The following is a 21,684-nucleotide window of genomic DNA, read 5'->3' on the forward strand; positions in this document are numbered from 1 at the left end:
GTTGTGGTACTTCCCCCAGGGTCCCTTGGGCGTTGTTTTAGACCCTGCTTTAGGAAGGGAGAAAGAGACCTTTTAGCTGCCAAGCTATTCACAAATGCTGGTGAGATGCTTATTAGGTCATCAACATTGAACCTGCAGAGTAATATTCATATAACACAATGTGAAATGAGAGCTTAGGGTTATTGAATTAATTTCATGGATGTGGACAGCCCAAGAGACCATTTAACCACCAGAGGGATACTTTCTCAGCAGAATTCACTAGTTTTCTTGTCTCCAGTTGATTAAATTAACCAGAAAGTGGCTGTAGCTTCAGTTCATTTGCTGATGTGTTTTAAGGAAATGAGCTACAAGGGACTAATATCCCCACCTCTACTCCATCAGTGTTTTAGAATCCAACCTATGGATCCTGGACCAAGCTCACAGTTCTGAGAGGGCTGTTTCCATGTGGTTTAGACATGAAAAGAAGACTAGCTTCCAAGTGTAGGTGACTCCACCCATGGCCATGAGGAACTTTCTCCCTCCATCTTCACCTGTTGCCTGATGTTCACAATTGCTTTAAAAAACATTGGATCTCTAAATTAAGGATTTGTATTTAGTGAAAGTGTTAGTTGCTCAGTTGTGTTTGACTCTTTGCAACCCCATGGACTGTAGCCCGCCATACTCCTTTGTCCATGGAATTCTCCAGGCAAGAATACTGGAGTGGATTGCCATTTCCTTCTTGGGATCTTCCTGACCAGGGATTGAACTCGGGTCTACTGCATTTCAGGCAGATTCTTTACCATCTGAGCCACCAGGGAAGTTAGGACCTAAAATTAAAATATGTTGAAAGGTAAGAATGACTATAAGTTCACACTGAAGTATAAACCACTTACCTTAGATCTTTCTGAGAGAAGGATTGGGCTCCCAAAAACGAATGGGATAAGTGAGTCTCCACCAGGGAGAAAGAGGGAGAGGCTGGGGTTTGGTCTGAAACTCATCTTGGACGAACTACAGGTTTGCTTTCAAAGCCCTTTCCGTTGTGTCACTGGTATTTGTAATGGAACAATTTGTGAATAAATTGGCATTTTAATTTAAATTGTTCTGTTGTTTAAAACAACTTTCTCTCTCCCTCTACTTTCCCTCTTAGCAAACAAAGTTGTAGTTGGGATTTAGTGAAAATTTAGTTTTTAATCTGTTTAGTAGATACCCTCCTTTAAAAAGATGTGTTAAAAAAATTAAAAAATAAAAAGATGTGTTGATACCTCTGCTCTTCAGATGTTTCCTGCTTTTCACTCTTGAAAATCCCTGGTCCACTTTTCTCTGCACTGTTCTCGTCCGTTTGAAGAGCATTCTTCGGTTCTTCTGTTCTTGTGCTGTTTACTCATTCCGTACTCTCTGTCCTCCATTCTCCAAGGAGAACCCCTCATTTTGGTCTCTCCTGTGAAGCCTCCCCTGGATCCCGTCGCCTGCACTCAGGTGCCTCCTGTATTCAAATAGCAACCATCTGTTTCTGAATGCACGCACATGTGCTCAGGTGCTAAGTCGTGTCCAACTCTTTGAGGCCCCGTGGACTACAGGTCCATGGGATTCTCCAGGCAAAAATACTGGAATGGGTTGCCATGCCCTCCTCCAGGGGAGCCTCCTGACCCAGGGACTGAACTTGCATCTCCTGCATTGGCAGACGGATTCTTTACCGCTGAGCTGCCAGGGAAGCCTGTTTCTGAATACACGCTCTCTAAAATCTCTGCTTTTTTTGTACTCATAACTATCCAATTAATAAACTTTAAAAAAAAACTTTTTTAAATACTAAAGAAATACGTTGTCATAAAAATGTAAATATAGAGAAGGTGAGAGAATGAAATTCCCTCTCCTCACCCCTCTCCCTCCCCTAGCAGCTCTCATAGGCCTAATATGGCTTGTTGTGTATCTTTTCTGACTTTTCCTATTCATATACAAACAAAGTATATATAAAATTATTTATACAAAAATAAGATCACGCTATTCTGTAACTTGCCTTTTAAAACTTAATATGCTATTTGTAAGTTTTATATTTTCATAGTTATGTTCTGGTGTACTTCCCACTTTATTTAAAGAATCCCCTCTTGGTGGACACAAGTTATTTCCAGTGTCATCTTTTTATATACTTATTATATACTTATCACTTATGCATCCAAGTGATGCAGTGAACATCTTTTTACACAGACCTTTGTGTATGTTTCCTGGCATTCATCTCAGTAGAAGAGGAGCATCTGAGTGGAGGGGTCTACACATTTTATTTTAAAAAAATATTTATTTTGTTTGGCTGTGCCAGTTCACAGTTGTGGCACGTGGGATCTTCAGTCTTTGTTGTGGCGTGTGGGATCGAGTTCCCTGACCAGGGGTTGAACCCAGGCCCCCTGCATGGGGAGCAGAGAGTCTTAGCCACTGGACGACCAGGGAAGTTCCTGCACATTTTAAATACTGACAGATATTCCCGGATTGCTCTCTAAAAGGGCTGCACTTACTCCAGTTTACACTCTCACTGGCAAACTGTCACTCAGTTCTTGTCTCACCTTAAGTACCGCTTTCTTGGGGAAGCCTGACTTGTCAGTTTCACCTCCAGGTGGTGTGGGGTGCCCTCCTTTCTTCTCATGGGTCCCATCAAAGTTCTGGTTCTTTGCTGAATTTTGGCACTCACCCCTGTATTTGAATGTTAGAAAATCAGTCATATCATTCCATCATTGAGCTCTTTATTTTTCCTGTAAAGTTTTTATTTCCCCTAATTTCTAAAGTCAACCATGGGCACTATATAAAATCCCAACATTATGGAAATATCTTACATTAAGGAAACAAAAAGATGTTTGTTTGTGTTAGATAGTCCGTTTATAAACCTGTGTTTCTCATTAGCACTGATAGCATGTACCATACTAACTGATTCTTGCAACTGTCTCACTTGCAAGCCTGAACTCTCTGAGGGGAAGGGGCCATATGTTTTCATTTTTGTGCCCCAGCACTCAATGTGGTACATAGTGCATCTCAGTAAAAGTTTGTCACCTGAAAGGATTGGTTGAGGGGAGGGTGTAAGGTAAGCCTCAGAAAACATGCCAAGTTACTTAGTGTTTTTGCTTCAGTTCAGTTCAGTCGCTCAGTCATGTCTGACTCCTTGCAACCCCATGGACTGCAGCACTCCATGCCTCCCTGTCCATCGCCAACTCCCGGAGTTTACTCAAAATCATGTCCACTGAATCAGTGATGCCATCCAACCATCTCATCCTCTGTTGTCCCCTTCTCCTCCTGCCTTCAATCTTTCCCAGCATCGGGGTCTTTTCAGATGAGTCAGTTCTTTGCATCAGGTGGCCAAAGTATTGGAGTTTCAGCTTCAGTATCAGTCCTTCCAATGAATATTCAGGACTGATTTCCTTTAGGATGGACTGCTTTTTGCTTAGCCTTCTTTAATAAGGATGGCTTTGAATGGGTTCCTCCCATAGTACTAGGCCCTTAACAGAATCTTTAATTCTGATGTAACTCACCCTTTTCTAGAAGATTTGGTTTCATAGCCCTCAGGACCTATTGAGTTCTTTAACAAAGCAAATGCAGAAGCCTGGGAAGCAGTTATTAGCGGAGGGAGATTGGTTTACCAGTGTGATTTGTTGCTATGTGTGTTTATTAGCCACTGGCTCTGTGCTTGTGAAGTCAGTATTCCCTACACTCTGCTGAACCAGGCAATCTGGTGAAATAAGAAGTGAGGCCAGGCCTTGTTCAAGTTCCAGAATCTAATTGCAACCACAATAATAGCTACCATATATTGAATGTTTTCCATGTCATTTCATCCTCATAAAAACCCTACGAGGAAAGTATTGTTTCCTCTAGGTTCCAGATGATATTCAGCCCCGGGGATGTAAACTTTCCAAGATTACACAGCTCTTAAGTGGCGGTGTGTGATTTTGAATCCAAGTCTTTTTGTTAATAAACCATCTTTACTCCTTTTTTTTTTGGATCCTCTTTCCTTGTCTCCAGGTGCCCAAAATGATCTTTCTGCTGTGAAACAGGAAAAGCAGATCATTTTGATAGAAAAGCTTGGGGTCTTTTTGTTCATTGAAAATGCTCTTTGAATCCTTGAGAAAATACCTCATCTTTAACTTTGCTTTTTTTATACTCCTCTTCTAAAATCATGGACCCTTGGAGATGAAAGGAATCAAGTCCTCAGCTCACACACTTTTGGGAGAGGAGTAGGTAGTGGCTGACTTGTTACCCATTCTTACCATCATGGTAGAAAATCTTCCCAACTTTGCTGTGTGCATGAAAAGCCTGGTGTTGCTTTGAATTTATCTGGGTGCAGAGGTAGAGTTTCACAGAATTAATCATCAGAGGTAAATTCTAAACTAGGGCTGGAACATAAGGATAGGCTTGTCCATGGACCCTATGAGGACACGCAAATTGCCTCAAAGCCACGTTCCTTCAAAGAGTCTAAATGAGATCTTGCAGCTGTCTTTTTGATTGTATCCATCCCATCCCAAATGGTCCAGCATTTCTTTGATTTTTACCGATGTGTAGAAAAGGAAATATATGTCCAGAATCAGTTATCTGAAATTTTAAAGGAAATTCTTGGCTTATTACATCTTATATTGCATCAGACCCCCAGTGGGGCTGGGGTTGCACTCTGCGATCAGACATGTTGATATATCTGTGGTATGACTTACAGCTAGAAGGGAAGACTATAAATATGTGTCACTTGGCATCAGATTTTTGTTACCAAGTGATTGATTTACACACACTTGGAAAAAAGCTTTCATATTTTGGAACTTTCTGGGTCTCAGAATTAAAGGTAAAAGTGTGTGGGCCTATAATTTCCTCCCTCTTTGCTCTGATAGAAGTTGAACTACGGGGCGCCAACATAATGTCTGATAGAGGACGTTGTTGTTCAGTTCTTCAGTCGCTTGTTGTGTCCAACTCTGTGACCCCATGGGCTGCAGCACACCAGGCTTCCCTGTCCCTTGCTGTGTACTGGAGAACAGAACAGCAAGCCACTCCAGTATTCTCGCCATGAGAACCCCAGGCCCTTTGTTAAAAGCAAAGCAAACCTTGTTTCAAGGAGGCTTCTGCCTTTCTGACATTTAGGGGGCTGCTTGGCACCTTTCTTGTGTGTGTGTCTGTTTCCTTTCTTTGTGTGTGTGCCCACACGTGACAGGTCTCAGGGGTGGGGAATTCCCTCAGGCTGCTCCCCCTGACCCCACTTCAACCAGTTCCTCAGCCACATTCCCTTTCTGTCTCCAAGAGAACCTGAACAGCCGGTCTCCACCCTTGTCTTTGTGAGGACCGTCACACCTCACACTACTCAGCAGGCTGCTTTTCTTGAAGCCACATACTCTGTAAGCCTTTGCTCCTTGGTTCGGGGAGCCTTCACCATGGCAACCAGTTTGGCTCATCTCAGTCCATTCCCAGGTGGTCTCTGAGGTTTTGCCCACGCGGTGCCACGCTGAAAAATGCAGCCTGGCCCACGAGATTGCTTTCATGTTTTAATTGCTTATTTTGGCTTGTGGCACAGGCCCAGGGATTTTTCTGCAGAGGGATGGGTTTCACCACGCCTGGTGGCCAGGCTGCTGTCTCTCACCCTTCTCGGTGTGAGCCACACGCACTTCTTACACCCATGATGATGCCTCGCAGTTTCTAAAGCTTTTCTGAGATTAGGAGAGGCCAAAGCCGGATGGCTCCGCACACCCTTGTTTCTGCTCCCGCTCTGGTTCCTTGTGGCCGCTTACATTCTGTTTAGCAAATGCTTTTCCAGTTTGTGGGCTCCATCAAGCCATGAGTGTCTTCAGAAACTATTTATACCCTGAAGTGTGTGTTGCTGCTAGTGGCTGGAGTTTGACAGCTGGTACCATCAGCTTCTCCCGGCACCTGATTTATCAGAGTGCAGTATTCATGCCAGGTGGCTCTTGGGCCAAGAGTCTTCAGTCATCCGATGACTTAAATTGCCAAGGCAACAATGTCTGGTGAGACCTCAGGATTTATAACCTGTTCCCAGGCTCTCGAATTCTTGCTGACACAGGTTTTATTCTCATAACCACCCAGAACTGCGAGGTGTGTAAATCTTTGAACTTTTCTGCAGAATTCATTTCTCTGCCTTGAACAAGGGCTCAGCCCACAGAACGTGGGCTTTAGGGAACCCATGAACTTATGGACATTGTGGGCACTGTTTTCTGTGGACACGAATGTGGGCACTTGTTGAAGAGAGGCTTACATGGGTTCTTAGCATCCTATTCTAAAACAGTGTGTCCTCCGGAAAATGATTTAGTCTTCTGAGCCTCTGAGAAATGAGAACAATAAGAGGTCTTACCCCATTCATTTGCATGAGGAGACAATGACAAAATGTATATACACCGCCTGGTACAGTGCCCATAGCAGTCAGTAAGTGGTGGTGGTGGTGGTTAGTCTCTGAGTCATGTCCAACTCTTTTGCAACTCATGGACTGTAGCCCATCAGACTCTGTGCGTGGGATTTCCCAGGCAAGAATGGGTTGTCATTTCCTCTTCAGGGGATCTTCCCAGGGATTGAATCTAAGTCTCCTACATTGGCAGGTGGATTCTTTACCGCTGAGCCACCAGGGGAGCCCTTCAGTAAATGTTAGCGATCACTATTCATCTGTGATCCTCAAAAAGTTAAAATTATGTGGCTGCTTTTAATCTCTTGGGATTAAGTACAGTTGTATAATCAGTAATGATTATCAACATTCTTACAGCCCTTCATGCTGTACCAAGAATCTTTGCAATACTGCCTCATGTGATTTTCACATCCTTGTGAATGGTGTGAGAGACTGCGTAATTATCCCCTCCCACAGATGAGGAAACTGAGGCTGGAGGGAGACCAGACCACTTGGCTAATCGGGCTCAGAAAAATGACTTCTGCTCAGTTCTAGTGATCAAACAGACTATTAGACAAATGGTTACAATACAGAGTGTGATGAGTACCTTGACCTTTGAAGTCCAGAAAGTTAAGGTCATCAGGAGGGTCAGGGAAGCCTCCTGGAATAAGTGACTTTTAATCTGAACCCTTACACAGAGGTAGGAATAGGCCAGGTGGAGAGTAGCTGCAGAGTGTTGCCTACAGGGGCGGAAGCACAAGCTAGTTCCTGGAAGCAGGGGTGCCTCTGGGGATGGGCGCTTTGTGGCAGAAGGGGATGGAGACGAGGCGAAAGAGCAGTTTTTGCACCCCCTGCCTTGTGACTCAGCTGGTGAAGAATCTGCCTGCAATACGGGAGACGTGGATTCGATCCCTGGGTTGGGAAGATCCCCTGGAGAAGGAAATAGCTACCCACTCCAGTGTTCTGGCCTGGAGAATTCCATGGACTGTATAGTCCATGGGGTTGCAAAGAGTCGGACACAACAGAGCAATTTTCACTTCACTTCCAAAAGATGAGTGACTGAAGAAAGAGGGAAGGAATAGAGCAGAGAATTACATTTGGGCTTATAGGCATACCTACAGACCATGCAGCTATGTAAAACAATTCTGAGGAAGACAGGCAACGTGGGGGTGTGTTTGGTATATTAGGTGAGGAGGAGCACGTATAAAAGTACCCGTATGCCGTGATTTTAGTTGTGTAGAAGTGACTCTTCCAAGGACCAAGACTTAGAAGTTAAGTTGAAGAAAGAGAGTAACTCTTTTGTTGAGTTGATATTTTGGGGTTTATTTTTTGGCCATGCCACGCAGCGTGTGGGATCCCAGTTCCCCAATCAGGGACCAGACCATCAGGGAAGTCCTGGACCATCAGGGAAGTCCTGCGATGGTGTATGTTTGAAACTCACTGTGTTATCTTTTAGGTTTTATTTCAGTTGTTTGTGGAGAAGGAAATGGCAACCCACTCCAGTGTTCTTGCCTGGAGAATCCCAGGGATGGGGCAGCCTGGTGGGCTGCCATCTATGGGGTCGCACAGAGTCGGACACGATTGAAGTGACTTAGCAGCAGCAGCTCCCAGTACTTGGCCTGGGGGATCCAGGCTCCAGCATTCATTCCACTGGGCCTCTAGCCTCTTTAGCTTTGACTGATTGATTGATTTGTTCATTTTGTGCTTTTGCGTGCTTGAGCAAGTCCCAGTTATGTCTGTGTGTCTGTGTCCCTGGGTGGGTCAATATTCAGAGAGCTCAGCCTCCAGGCCCCTGAGCCCCCTTTCTCTGTGTCTAGACAAGATCACTTGCTCTCACTTGCTCTCATGACACCTGTAATTATTAGTCCCTTTTCTTTATGTGAGGAAAAAGAAAAGGCAGCGGCAGTCAGTGAACCAGGTGGCCCTTTCCACTATCCAGGCGGAATGAAGCAGGGAGACTAAGTAACTGGAGAGGTGACAATTGAAATAACTGGGTATCAGGCAGAAATGTCCATTTGACCCGGCGTGTTACTGTGTGAAGTCTGGTGCTTTTGGAAAATTGCCTGGTTCCTTCTAAGTTTTTCACAGGGATCAAAGGCATTTGCTGAGTTTGCTTTTAAGCAGTTACTTGGAAGGTTTCCCTCTCGTGCAGGTCAGGGAGAAAAAAATCAGCGTGATGCTGTGAGCGTGTACATCCATAAGCGGCCTTTACCTACTGGTACTCTTTATACATTCTGTGCATTTCTGAGGTTCTGTCCCTTCCAAAGGCAGCTTCAGGGCACAGGGACAGTTAAAAATGGTGTTGAAGATTTGGTACATGGTGTCTGCTTTAAAGAGCTCCCAATACATGTACAGTGTGGGGAGAATATGAAATAAGGGTGAGGGGCATATGGGTTCTTTATACTGTTCCCTTCACCTTGCTTATGCTTTGTTTGCTTGTTTAGCTGCACTGGGTCTTTGTCGTGGCATGCAGGCTTTCTCTAGGTGCAGCTTGCAGGGCTTCTCTCTAGCTGTGGTGCGCAGGCTCTTCTTGTTGTGGAGCACGGACTCTAGAGCTTACGAGCTTCAGTAGTTGCATTGTGCAGGCTTAGGTGCCCTGTGACATGTGGGATCTTTGCTCCCCGACCAGGGATTGAACCCCCATGCTCTGCATTGGAAGGCAGATTCTTGACCACTGGACCATCAGGGAAAGTCCCTTGTTTGTTTTTCAAAAAAAAAAAAAAGTTTAAGTAGCACTTAAAAGACTGGTCACCAAATACTGGAAACAAATGTGAAAAGCCCTAGTGACAGTGCACGCTCTGATGCCCCTGGGGACAGCCAGCGCAGATGCCACGGCCCTCACTGGACCCTAGAGTGAATGGGAGCTGAAGAAGCAGGGGAAGCAGAGGTGCCCAGAGGTGGCAGCTGTCCATGGGCATGGACCTCGTTAGAATATATAACACAAAAAGGATAATCATGTGCATTGTAGAAAACCAGAAAGAAATACTCCAAAATTCCACTCCTGCATGATTCGTTTTATTGTTTTATATTTTCAGTATTATACAGAATTAAAAGAAGACTCTTCAAGTCTCTGTCATCCCTTAAGAACCCTGAAGCTCTGATGATGGGATTACATGAAAGTGAAACTTGAGTAAGTGATGAGGAGCTGGGGCCAAGTCTCATATCCAGTTAGGGGCGGAGCTTGGCCAGGTGCCGGGTGTGGCATGTATGTGGCGTTACACTAAAAATAAAACAAAACAAAAACATAATTTTAGTTCTGGACCCTTTTCAAAATGAGCAGGTCTTTTCTAACCAGCCACGTCCCAGGTTCTTCTTCTCCCTTCTGTATTGAGCTTGGCATTCCCTGGCAGACAGCTGTCTTTCCACATTCAAATTGTTGACACCTAAGGAGTATGTATTCCTTGCATGGTCATCAGTGAGTCACTTGTCAATCAGTATTGAACATATATGTATTGTCAGATGCTGTGTTAGGCACCAGGAATGTAGTGGTGAACAAGACACAGTCCTTGACTTGAAAAGTTTACACAGGCTGCAGAGGCAAAAAAAAAAAACAAAACAAGCACTTACAACACAGAGGTCCCTGCCTTGATGAGGCCAGGCTTGGGAGCATGGCCGTGGGGGAGGGGGGAGCACTGACCTGGCTTTGGGGATGTGGATTGGGGGTGGGGGGGTTGTTCCAGGGAAGTTTCCATCAGGAAGTTGTTCCAAGCAAGCATCTGAAAAAGCTATTAACTAGGAAGAGGAGTGCAAAAAGGTGAGGGAAAGCTTTCCAGGCAGAGGAAATAATTACAACCTTTCCCAGAGCATGGCTGAGGGCTGCAGGATATTAATATTGGATTTACTCTTACCACTTGTATTTGCAAAGAAAGTGTAACTTATTTTTCTAGAGTGAACTCAGGCTTCATTTGAACTCCTTGGGTAGCGGAGGAAAACCAAATCTTATTCTAATCCAATAGCTTCGTCTCCTCCAACGACTCAAATCGGCTGTCTAGGTAATTTGGTTTTGTCTGGAGGTCTCTGTCGTTCAGAGCCCTGTCTGCACTCCAGCTCCTCCTTAAAAAGGCCCCTGAGAAGAGCAGGAAGCGTGGTTTGTGTGGCTGGTAGTGGCCGGTGGCCGGAATGAGCGGCCCACATGCTGAGTCTTTGAGTCCCTGTTTGTGCCCAGCTGGGACTGTTCCCTGGAGGGCAGTGGCTGAAATGCCTCGGGTGCCACCTGACTTCTCAGGGTGGCTTGTTGGGAGCAACCAGCAGTGGCTGTAGTGGCTGTAGCGCTGGTCACCACTAGCCTCCAAATCCCTGCCGCTGCCAGTCCATCAGCCCTCAAATACAAAAGGTGGAAAAAAGCATAATGATACATTTTAACATTACTCCTATTTATTATCCTTGTACACCCAACATTTGGCTAAGTTTCTGGCTATGGAAGTTTGGTGCCTCAATTAATATATATTAGCTCCCTGTCCTCTTCCTTCTGGTTCAGTTTCTCCCCTCATCCCTTGAAGAGAGGACGGGCGGGAAGAAGATCCTTATGGACTCAAAAGTGGCATTTGGGAGGTAAGACCTTTGGTACTCAAACAGTATGGGATTTTAAGAATAAAGTGGAAGAAACCTGTCCATATCCTCTAAACTTATTGAAACACTGTGAATTGCCAGTAAAGGCCAACAATAAAGTTGTTATTACAGTTGGTATTTGTAAAGTGCATTGCAGTAATTTCCACAGAACAGTGCCTGACTCATTGTATGCACTCAGTGAATTGTTGCTGCTATTAGTTCTCATTTTATTTAATCTCTGCACTGAATCCCTCCTTGGTAGATGAAGGTATGATCCCTTTTCACAGATGAGGAAACTGAGGCTCAGATAAATAGGCTTTCCCTAGAGCACTGTCAGAGAAGGCAATGGCACCCCACTCCAGTACTCTTGCCTGGAAAATCCCATGGGTGCAGGAGCCTGGTGGGCTGCGGTCCGTGGGGTTGCGAAGAGTCGGACACGACTGAGCGACTTCACTTTCACTTTTCACTTTCATGCACTGGAGAACGAAATGGCAACCCACCCCAGTGTTCTTGCCTGGAGAATCCCAGGGATGGGGGAGCCTGGTAGGCTGCCATCTATGGGGTCGCACAGAGTTGGACAGACTGATGCGACTTAGCAGCAGCAGCAGCAGAGCACTGTGTCATAAGTGGGAGGCAGCTTGTGAATCTAGGTCTTCCTGCTTCAGCTCCTTCTTCAGTCTCCTTGGTTCCTCCTCCATATCTGTCTCCCAGCTACTCTGGTTCACTTACAGAGTCTTAAGGTGAGACAGGATTTCCATCTTTCAACCAGCCCAAAGGGAAATTCTTAAATTCTAAGACATAATCTTCCTTAAGGCTTAAGCACAACGGAGCCACGTGGGATCAAACTAATTAGCTTTTGATTTTATCCTTCAGGTAAATTTACCGGCAAATAAAAAGTACGAGCATCTTTAAAGGATTGTCTTCAGATTTTAATGTTAGATCCTATGTATGCACACACAAACACCCGATAGATTATTTTAGTTGGTATCGATGAGAATGGAATGAATGAGCCTCATTATCTTTAGGCTCACTAAGAGCTTTCTACATTGATTTAGAAGATAATGAATGCACAGTTTGAACCATTTCTAATTCCAGCAAACAAACTAATTTAAAGAAACCCTGCATCCTTTGAGTTCAGTTCAATTCAGTCACTCAGTTGTGTCCGACTCTTTGTGACCCTATGGACTGTAGCACGCCGGGCTTCCCTGTCCATCACCATCTCCCGGAGTTCACTCAAACTCAAGTCCATCGAGTCACTGATACCATCCAACCATCTCATCCTCTGTCGTCCCCTTCTCCTCCTGCCTTCAATCTTTCCCAGCATCAGGTCTTTTCCAATGAGTCCTTTGGCAGTCTGCAAATAGTCATTAGGATCTTCCCTTGTAGCTTAGTTGGTAAAGAATCTGCCTGCAATGCAGGAGACCCAGGTTCAACTTCTGTGTCTGGAAGATCCCCTGGAGAAGGAAATGGCAACCACTCCAGTATTCTTGCCTGGAGAATCCCATGGACAGAGGAGCCTGGCAGGCTACAGTCCATGGGTTTGCAAACAGCCAGACACGACTTATCAACCAAACCACCACCGAATAGTTCATTAGTGTTGACTAATGACTGCAGAAAACAAAATCAAGCGAACCTTTTGACCTGAATATGGAAAGCAGGACCTTTCTCCGGATGTTCAGTAGAAAGACAACCAGCCCAGCAGCCAGGGACTCTGGCAGGAGGAGGGTTAATCATTTAGCACATTTCTGCTATGACTGTACTGTGTTGCCTATTCAGGTGGACTCCAAACAAGTGTACAGATGAATAATTCATGCTGGCAATGGCTTTGACCTCTCTGAGCGAGTCTCCCTCCTAAGCAGGGAGCATCCGACCTTGGAAAGACACACCCGGGCCTAAGGTTAAATCCTTGTTGTCCCTGCCCTACTAAATTGGCCATTTCCTGTTCTGATAGCTAATCTTTAGTGAAGTGCCCAAACCACCCACCTTTGGGCCAAGGCAAGGGAGACCAGCTGATATGTGGGGTGTGCGTTGAGGTAATGGCCCCCCAGCAGTCCAGATTTTGAAGGGGCCTCCATGGAGTGTGTGAGAGGGTTAGCTGAGCCTGGCAGTTTGGGGAACATGGGCCACTTATGACCCCTTAAAGCTGAGGCTTGGGTGAATCATTTAACTTTCCTGAGCCCCAGCTTCATCAGCCTCCAAAGCCAGACCTATAGTCCTACCCTGCCTGCCTCAGGAGGAGGAAGTGGTAACACTTGATAAATGTTTGCAGTTTAAAGCACGATTAAACCTAAATTGTTTCGAAAAGGTCAAATGCTATTTACTGAGGTACCCAGAGGAATAGAATAGATGGAGACAGGGGGTGGTGTGATGGTTACAGGTGGGTGAGAGGAGCTGGGATGGAACTTAAGTGTTTAATGGGTACAGAGGTTCAGTCTGGGAAGATGAAAAGTTCTGGGAATTGATAGTGGTGACGTTTGCACAGCGATATAAATGCACTCCATGCCACTGAACTGGACACTCAAATGGCTAATTTTATATTCTATACATTTTGCCACACTAAAAAAAAAAGGAAACTTAAGTTGTTTTAATGTTCCTACACCCACATTCATCCAAGCCAGCCTCGATGAGCAGCCTCCCTGCTACCAGACCCCAGGGTCCCTTCTCAGACTTCCATGCTGCCCACCTCCTCCAAGTGCACTGGTTGAGCAGAGGTTACTGGAGATGCTCAGGTCTGTCCTCAACCCCCACTTGTGCCAGGCTCTGTGCCAGGCCCCGGACGGACGGAAGTAAAAGGATGCGTGCCTCCAGCCTGGAGAGGGACGCAGACGCACACAAGCTGACTTCCGAGACAGCGTGGGAAGGGCTGAGATGGGCTGGGCAGGCTGCTGAGGGAGGGCAGGAAGGCTTTGCAGGCTCCTGAAGGGTGTGCCAGCGCCAGAGTTAACCAGACCAGGAGACTGGCGGGGGCATGGCCATCCCCCGCATTTGCCCTAACGCTCCATTTATTTCCTGCTTCTCTGCATTTGCTGGTGCTCCTCCTTCAGCTAGAGCGCACTCTTTCCCTTCTTTCCCCCTGAAAAGCCTCCTAATGTTTCAAGTGCCAGCCCAGATGCCACCTCCCTTCTGGAAGCATTCCCTAAACCCAGCCCCAGTTCATCTCGCCTGCTCTGGAACTTGCACGGCGGCCTCTTCCGTCTCCATCAAGCATGTCGTTCACTCTGTCAGGCGATACAGCCATTTGTATTTCTGCGTCTCTCACTGGATATAGACTGGGATTATTCCAAGTAAGAAAAACCAGCTGGAATTCACCTTAGCACAACAGTCATTTATCAGAACACGGACCGGGACTCTGTGTTCCTGCTCTCCTCCCCCCTCAGCCGGCTTCACAGTCCCCGCGGCGGGGCGATGGCACTCCAGGCTTCTACACTGCTTGGGGCAACGATCGCCTCTTGACCGGGTGGGTAGCTGTGGTGGGGGAGCAGGATCGCACACACACTGGCCGTGGGTCAAAGCCCGTGTGTACTGGGGAGGAGCAGCCTTGCTGGCGTGAGCTCCACTCTCTGCAGTGGTGGGCCCTGCAGGCCACTCAGGCCTTCCAGCTCCTCCCTGGGCGTCCCGCCTTGCTTCCCTGCTCCCTGCCCCCCCTCCTCTGTGGTTCCCTTCCTAGGCTGCTGGCCATCTCTTCCTTCTCTTATTTGTAGATCCCTGCTGTTAGTTTTTTTTTTTTTCCTGTGATTTCACTGATACGTCTTCCTATTTTACTCGTTTTCTTTACACGATTCAGTTCATTTACAGTTTGATGGCTCTTTGTTTGCATGCACAGTTAGTTACTGTTCAGATCTGAGGGCTTGACCCGTGTGTTCTGCCGTCTGGTGGTATATCTCCAGGAGATGCCCCACCACATGCACAGAAGTGCGGGTGCCATCTACCATTCACCTGCCGCCCCCTGCATTTTCTATGGCTCTGAATGGTATCAACTATCCCCTGTCAAATCTGGGAGCCGCTGTGATGCTTTCCTGTCCTGTACCAATGAACCCAAGCTGATGTCAAGCCCATTCTCTTCATGCCTCTCAGAGCTGTCGGTTGCCATAGCCGTAATCAGGCCTGCATCATTTGTTACTAATTTGTAAGTGGCCTCTTGTGCCACCTGCAATTTGTTCCCTGAAGTGCAGCCCATGTGATCTTTCTAAAGAAGACATCTGAGTATGTCAGTTCCTTGTTTAAAATCCTTCAGTGGCTCCTTGTTGCCACTGGAATGAAAGTCAGTCTTTAATGTGTGAGACACAGAACTCTCCCACACCTGCCTGCCCATATATGAAACCTTAGCTCCTGGTGCTCTCCAGCCTTAGAATTTCTGAGTATGCCTTGTTCTCTGGGACTCCCCCCATGCCTTCCTTTTTTAGAATAAATAAATAGATAATGTTTTATTATTTACAAATGAAGCATTAACACAAGAGTGAGTAAAAGAGCACAGACTGCTTCTCGATTTAAAAGGGGGAAAGGTGAGGTCATTAGGTTCAAGGGAAGTGCAGCTACCTCTTCCATGTGTATTTATACAGCTACCGTTGAGTCCAGGAGTAGTAATAATCTTATATCAAATATACCAGGCTCCTAGAAACCTACTTCTACCAAAAAACAGAGAAAATGGCCTGAAGGTTCTAACAGTAAATTGCACTTGCCCTGAAGTAAACCACATTTCTGCACCTCATATTGAAATCTCTCGTATGTAAAGTGAAAGCTGGAAGCTTAACTGTCTACACAGTTGCAGAGCACAGCCCCAAACCAACTTTCCTGTCTTTTATTAGGTTTTGCCCAGGTGGCTCAAATGGGACTTGCTCTGGGGCTGGAAAAGAATATGTTGGTGAGAAAGAAGACAGAGACACATGTCGAGTAAACAGCCAACAGCCTCTGCCACCATCCTGACTTGATGGTTCCATGATGAACAGTATTTTATGCTGCTCTGTACCAGACTGGCTACTTCCTTCTGTCTGCACTGAGTCACTGATTATAGAGAATTCTCGGTCTTGGTTACCCAAGGTTCAAACTTCTCAGTACAACTTCCTGTCTTGGGCTATTCTGTTAGTAATGTTCAGTTGCAAAGAACAGAAATATCAAAGAACAGTGGTTAAAACAAGTAAGAGTGTGTTTTTTTTAATCACATAATATAAAGTCTAGAGGTAGTCTGGTTGAATTCCTCATCAGGGCTACTTGGCATGTTTACTTTCATCCTCATGGTGACAGTATGGTGGCTGCAGCTCTGGCATCACGTCTACATCCAGGTTAGGAGACGAGTAGGAGAAGGGTTCCTTTTGCCAACTATTTCCTTTTATTAGGAGCCAGACACAGACTTGGACTTTATTCACCAGAACCATGACCTATGGCCATCTGTGACTTCAAGGGAGGCCGGAAAATAGTATATTTAGCAGGGCATGTTAGAGTAGTGACCAAAATGGGGGTCATGTTCACAAGAAAGAAAAGAATAAGTGCAATCACAGCGAACAGGGTCTGTCATATGTTCCATCAAATATGTTTCTGTTGCCAGAGCTACACAATCATATTTACTCTAGCTGCAGGCACTTTAGTGTTGTTCTTTTATCTCTTGAAATGCAGGTGTCCGAATACTTTTGCAAAGTGCTTTCTGCAGAATGCAGTTTTACATTGGCGATAAACCTGGCTTTAAATGGACAAAAGATATTGGCTGAACTAAATGTTTTCTGGAAACCATACTCTCAAATTGTATTAGTTTTTCCACTATTGAACTATGTAATTAGACGTTCACAATATATATGCAAATCATGTTAATCTTCTGTTAATGATAACAGTCAGTCTAGATGGTCTGTGCTCGACACGGGAGCGTTAGAATGACTCAGTGCACGAAACTCTACTGCTTGCGTCAGTAATCCTTCACAAGCGTTTAGTTTTATAATCTAAATTTGTTGGATTAAACTTGAACAGCTCATAAATACTATAATTAATTTTTGTTCCACTTCAGGTCCAATTACAAATTGATTTAAACCCATTGCTGATAATTCTCTCTGCTGCCCATTTATTCCCGGGATCATGACACTCACCTTGTTGTTGATGTTCCACTATAGTCTCATGACCTGGGAGAGCACGCACCACATTATCTGCTAAGCAGAGTGCCTGGCCCGTAGTAGGTGCGCGGTAAGCCTTGGTGGAAGAATATCATTGCCAAATGACTCGACAATAATCAGTTACATATCAGCAGCAAGAGGCAGCCCCCACTGGCCTACTAGGTCCCGTGTGCCAGCCAGTGTTTTATTTAAAAAGAAATCATAGTCTGCAGAGTAGAATATGTCAGGCTGGGTTTGGATGTCTCGGCTGTCTCTGGTTGTTTCCTATGTCCCTTTGAAACATGCGTGCGTCTCATTGTCCAAGAGAATGTCTTTGTAATGCCAGCTCCCAAGTTGCAGGGAACTGTCGTTAATGGTCCTAATTTGAGTCAGAAGCCAACCCCTGCACCAGGCAGGCTCTGTGTCCAGGAGGCCGGGCCGCTTGTAAACATTTAAGTTGGGATAGAATCTTTGTGTAGAAGCAATGCCTATCAAAGAGGTTTGAGACAGACAGCCCCAGGGAACTGACCCGGCCACCTCGGCAGATTTGCTGTTCAGCTGCTTCCCCTGCACCTTGCTGCATGCACACGCGAGCTTTGTTGATTCGTTTACTCAGCCGTGGCTGAGCACTAGCTGGGGCGCGTGTGTCGGTGTTGGAGTCTGCTGCTGACCCTGGGTGTGTCCTGTGGCTTCTCTGTGCCTCAGTTTCCTTATCTGAACAATAAAGCAGGAACACTTAGTTGATTGATTTATTTATTTTTTTTAGGAACACTTACTTTATAGGATTGTTTTGAGCACAAAATGACATTTTATAGATGCAGCCTATATATTATTTATAACATGTCCATAGATATATGTAGAATATGTTGTGTTATATACAACTGTATAGAAACTTGGAACAGCACCAAGATGAGTATTAATAAAATGTCAGCTGTCACGAGTCCACAGCCCCTTTCCCATGATTAAAATACCCAAAAACTTTGGGGGGGGCATTTAAAAAAGTTTTATTCAATACTTATAGACAAAAATTCAAGAACCTGCTGTGACCAGGTAGGTAATGACTTTCAGCAATTCAGGAAAGTTCTCAGCTATTATTTCTTTGAATGTTTCCTTACCCAAAAGCTCTTGACAACCAAAATTCCTTCAAAACCGGGGCAGAAAATTCTGACTTGCTCTGAACTCAGTGGCTTGCAAAGCCTGACCCGAAGGGAGTCAGGGTGAGGTTATTTTCGCTCAGTGTGAATATTCACACGTTTTGCCGCAGAAATATCAGTGGTGGCAGATTACTGGGTGCTGCCCCAGCTCCACTGGCGCTATTACATCAAGCTATCATTTTCAAATGAAAAATTCTGAAGCCCAAAGTGCATCTGGGCCCAAGGTTTCTGACCAGGGATCGTGGCTCTCTCATCGTTTTCCAGCCTCTTCCCCAAGGAGCACACTGTGCCTGCGTGACTGGATCACAGTCTCTGCTCTGGAGGGCTCAGAGTGCTGAGTGGGTCCATGTCAGCAGCGTGTGTCAGAGGCAGCCTAAGGCCCTGAGAGCCCTTGGAACAGCCTTTAGCTCACGTGGTATGGGGACGGTGGTTAAGGGAAGCATCTGAAACAGGTGCCGTGGGTGAGACCGGAAGAACCCAACACCTCCTTGCATCAGGCCTACTGCAAGATCTGAGTTGCCCCAACCTGGAGGCCAAACAGCGAGGCGGCTGCAGAAGGCAACCACAGCCAGTAAATGAAGATAGCAGAAGTGATGAGCGGTGTTCTGGGTGCCCTGGGAGCCTGTGAGAGGGAACCAACCTTGTCTCAGGGGTCAGAGGAGACCTCCCTGTCCATGTTCCTTCCAGACTGAGACCTGAGAGGGCTGAGCAAGAGTGGGGTGGGTGAGAAACCTGCAGACACGTGGAACAGGGCGAGGAGGTGGGAGAAAGCCTGTGGGCGGTGGGAGGGAAGGGGGGTCCCTGGGCTGAGCCAGAGGATGCCCAGAGTCTGGTGTCTTGGTAGACAGTCCTGGTTTATGACAGTTGTCCCAGCATTGTTAGGAATAGCAGTGTCTTTCATTCTCCAAGGTGTCCCTGTTTGGAGCATTTACGTATATGGTCTTCTTACATAAAGGCCAACATAGGGAACTGAGAAATTATCCTCAGGGAAGTGGGAATCCACTGGAAGATTTTAAACAACGCACATTTTAAAAAAGTTACTTGGGCTTTTGCACAATAAAACACTCTTTTTTTCCCCCTTCCTCTGTTGATCAGTCTCTTGGTCCCAAGGGTTCCTGGAATAGACGCCAGACCTGGCAAGACAGCCCAGAGTTCTGAAGGCAGCACAGCCTTTGCTGCCATAGGAAGCAGAACCTGTGTGTGATCATGGACATGGAAACAGAGCCAGTCTGATGATCCTGTGGTGCGCGCACGTGCTCTTCCCTCAGCTGAACTCTTAGGAGTTCCTGTGTTGTCTGGACCACCCTTTGAAACAATTGTAGGGCTGTCCTTGAAAGTTCAGGAAGGGCGGTGGCCTTTTCTTTCCTTTCTCCCCACGTCTGGCCTGTGTGTGTTTGCCTGCTAGCAAGCCCGTGCTCAGGCGCCTGCCTTTCCCCCATCTGATTTTCTTTGCTGGCCAGAGCTCGCAATTGGCAGACACTGACTTATCAGTCTCATGCTTTTAGCCAAGAAAAGACAGAGGAGAATTCAGGAAACCCAAGATTCATGTTTTACTTTTGTGTAGGATGCTTTCAGCGCCTCTGAGAGACACAGACTCGCCCCTCTGGGAATTTCTTTACTCCTAGTTCTTACTTCTGTCACATTTTGAGCTCTCCTGTCTGCTGCTGGGTAGGTGGAAAGATAAAAGCTCCATGACAGCTGGTAATCCCCTTTGGGCCACACAGCGGGATGTAGTTTAAGGCGGTTTAGCAGTAAGCAGCAGATCAGTCCTCTGCGATTAGAAGGAATTGGAACATTTCACAGCTGCCAGAAAGGCTCCCATGGGGACTGGTGTCCTCACCTTAATGGTGGCCCTGAGCATAGACACTTGGAGGTGGGAAGAGGTTAACAGGGTCCCCCCCCGGCCCGGGGCAGGCTGCCTGGGGCCCCACCAGCTGGCTCTCACCTGGGTGAATTCATCTCAGCTGCTAAACTGAGGAACAGTACCGAGGAGTGGACGATTCGTCCCTCAAGGGTGGACTCACGTGAACACACGCAACTCCCACATCTACGTGCACCTACACACACAGACACACGGAGCATACGAATACCTACTTAGTCACTCTCAAATCAAACCCTTGCATTTTTTCCCCCCAAAGGCCAGCTGAGCTGCAAATTAACAGCCTATTTTATTCATTTTATCTCCCTGCCTCTGAGGCAAACTTCACAGGTGATGAGGCTGTCATTTTAGACTGTCTCTAATACAGCCCCTCGGGGTACACTCTCCCCTTACCGCCCCCCCCATCCCGTAGTTAAGTTTTATAAACTTGGGATCCCTCGCCATGCACTGGGAGCCTGAAGGCACCATGAATATTTGTGTGTGTGTGTGTAGGGAAGGTGTGCACGTGTGAGTTTTTCTGAGCAAAGAATTCATAGGTTTCCTGAAATACTCAACAACCACCCCCCACCCCAAAAACAGAAGCATGTGAACATCCACAGTTGGCTACTAAATTGATAGCCTTTAAAGTAATACTTTATCACCTTTAATAAACTTTAATGCTTATGCAGATACACTTAAAGGGATGGCATGAGAAATGGCATCAGCTTTTCCCCTGTTGTCTCCAAAATTGAACTCTGATCCCAACTTATGTTTGCCACTCAGCATAAGAAAAGCCCTGCAGATATTCAGATCTGTCACTGCCCCCAATCCCACATCCCTTCTAGAGTATCAAAATGGTTCTCAATTAGAGGAGAAATCACTGAATGAAAAGAGAAATATTTCCATTAAGGAAGGCTGAGGTAGTTGGGAAAAACTTGAAGAGATGGTCTTCTAGAGTTGGAATTATTGAACAAAGCCATATATTGGAAAGGTGTCTCCAGATGGTGTTATTCCTAAAGGCAGAATGTAAATCTTACCGGTATTCCCAGCAGAGGAATAGCACTGTACTTTATTAGCCGGGAGAGAACACACTTTGCATTCTAGGATAAGATTCAGGCTGTTTCTAAGGCAGCCATGCATACCTGTAATCTGGCAAAGCCCAGCCAGCACAGTGTGTGGTGGCTGGTCCCCCTTCGGGACCCCTCCTTTTGTCCTTGGAGGTCTGATGTGCCCATGGACTGGCCTGGTGGGATTTGGGTGTTTAATGCAGTGTGATTCTGGGGATCAGACTCTTTCCTGTCTCCCCTTGTAGTTCACAGGTGAAATGTTGGCAGTCATCCTACCTCTTCCATCTGACTTTGGCCTATTCCTATTCACAGCTTCACTCTTCCTGTTTCAGTAGTAATGGATCTTCGTGATGGTGACCATCATATGAAAACGATACAGGATAATAATGATTATGCATTAGTTGTAACTTAGCTTTAGTTTACTTGGAAATCTTAGTGTAGAGTATTCTGCCCTAGAGCTGGGCTTATGAGAGGCTCTTACTTTCCACATTGTGTGTTTTGACAGTATTTAGACTTTCATGAACATGCATGCTGCTGCTGCTGCTGCTGCTGCTGCTGCTAAGTCGCTTCAGTCGTGTCCGACTCTGTGTGACCCCATAGACGGCAGCCCACCAGGCTCCCCCGTCCCTGGGATTCTCCAGGCAAGAACACTGGAGTGGGTTGC

At 46.1% G+C, this 21,684-nt stretch overlaps 1 protein-coding gene across 11 annotated transcripts in view; it reads left to right on the plus strand.

The window, feature by feature from the left end:
- TMCC3 (transmembrane and coiled-coil domain family 3) overlaps nt 1-21,684 on the plus strand; it is a 288,551-nt gene that overhangs the window by 106,315 nt on the left and 160,552 nt on the right. For 5 of the 11 annotated variants that reach the window (XM_010858026.1, XM_010858017.1, XM_010858020.1 and 2 more), the window contains one exon: nt 9,355-9,449. The exons of the other annotated variants lie outside the window; for them this stretch is intronic. The gene's annotated coding sequence lies outside the window, so the exon portion shown is untranslated. The remainder of the gene's footprint in view (nt 1-9,354; nt 9,450-21,684) is intronic. 11 annotated transcript variants of the gene reach the window in all.

The sequence above is a fragment of the Bison bison genome, unplaced genomic scaffold (genome assembly GCF_000754665.1).
Source record: "Bison bison bison isolate TAMUID 2011002044 unplaced genomic scaffold, Bison_UMD1.0 scf7180017864383, whole genome shotgun sequence".
Classification (NCBI taxonomy): domain Eukaryota; kingdom Metazoa; phylum Chordata; class Mammalia; order Artiodactyla; family Bovidae; genus Bison; species Bison bison.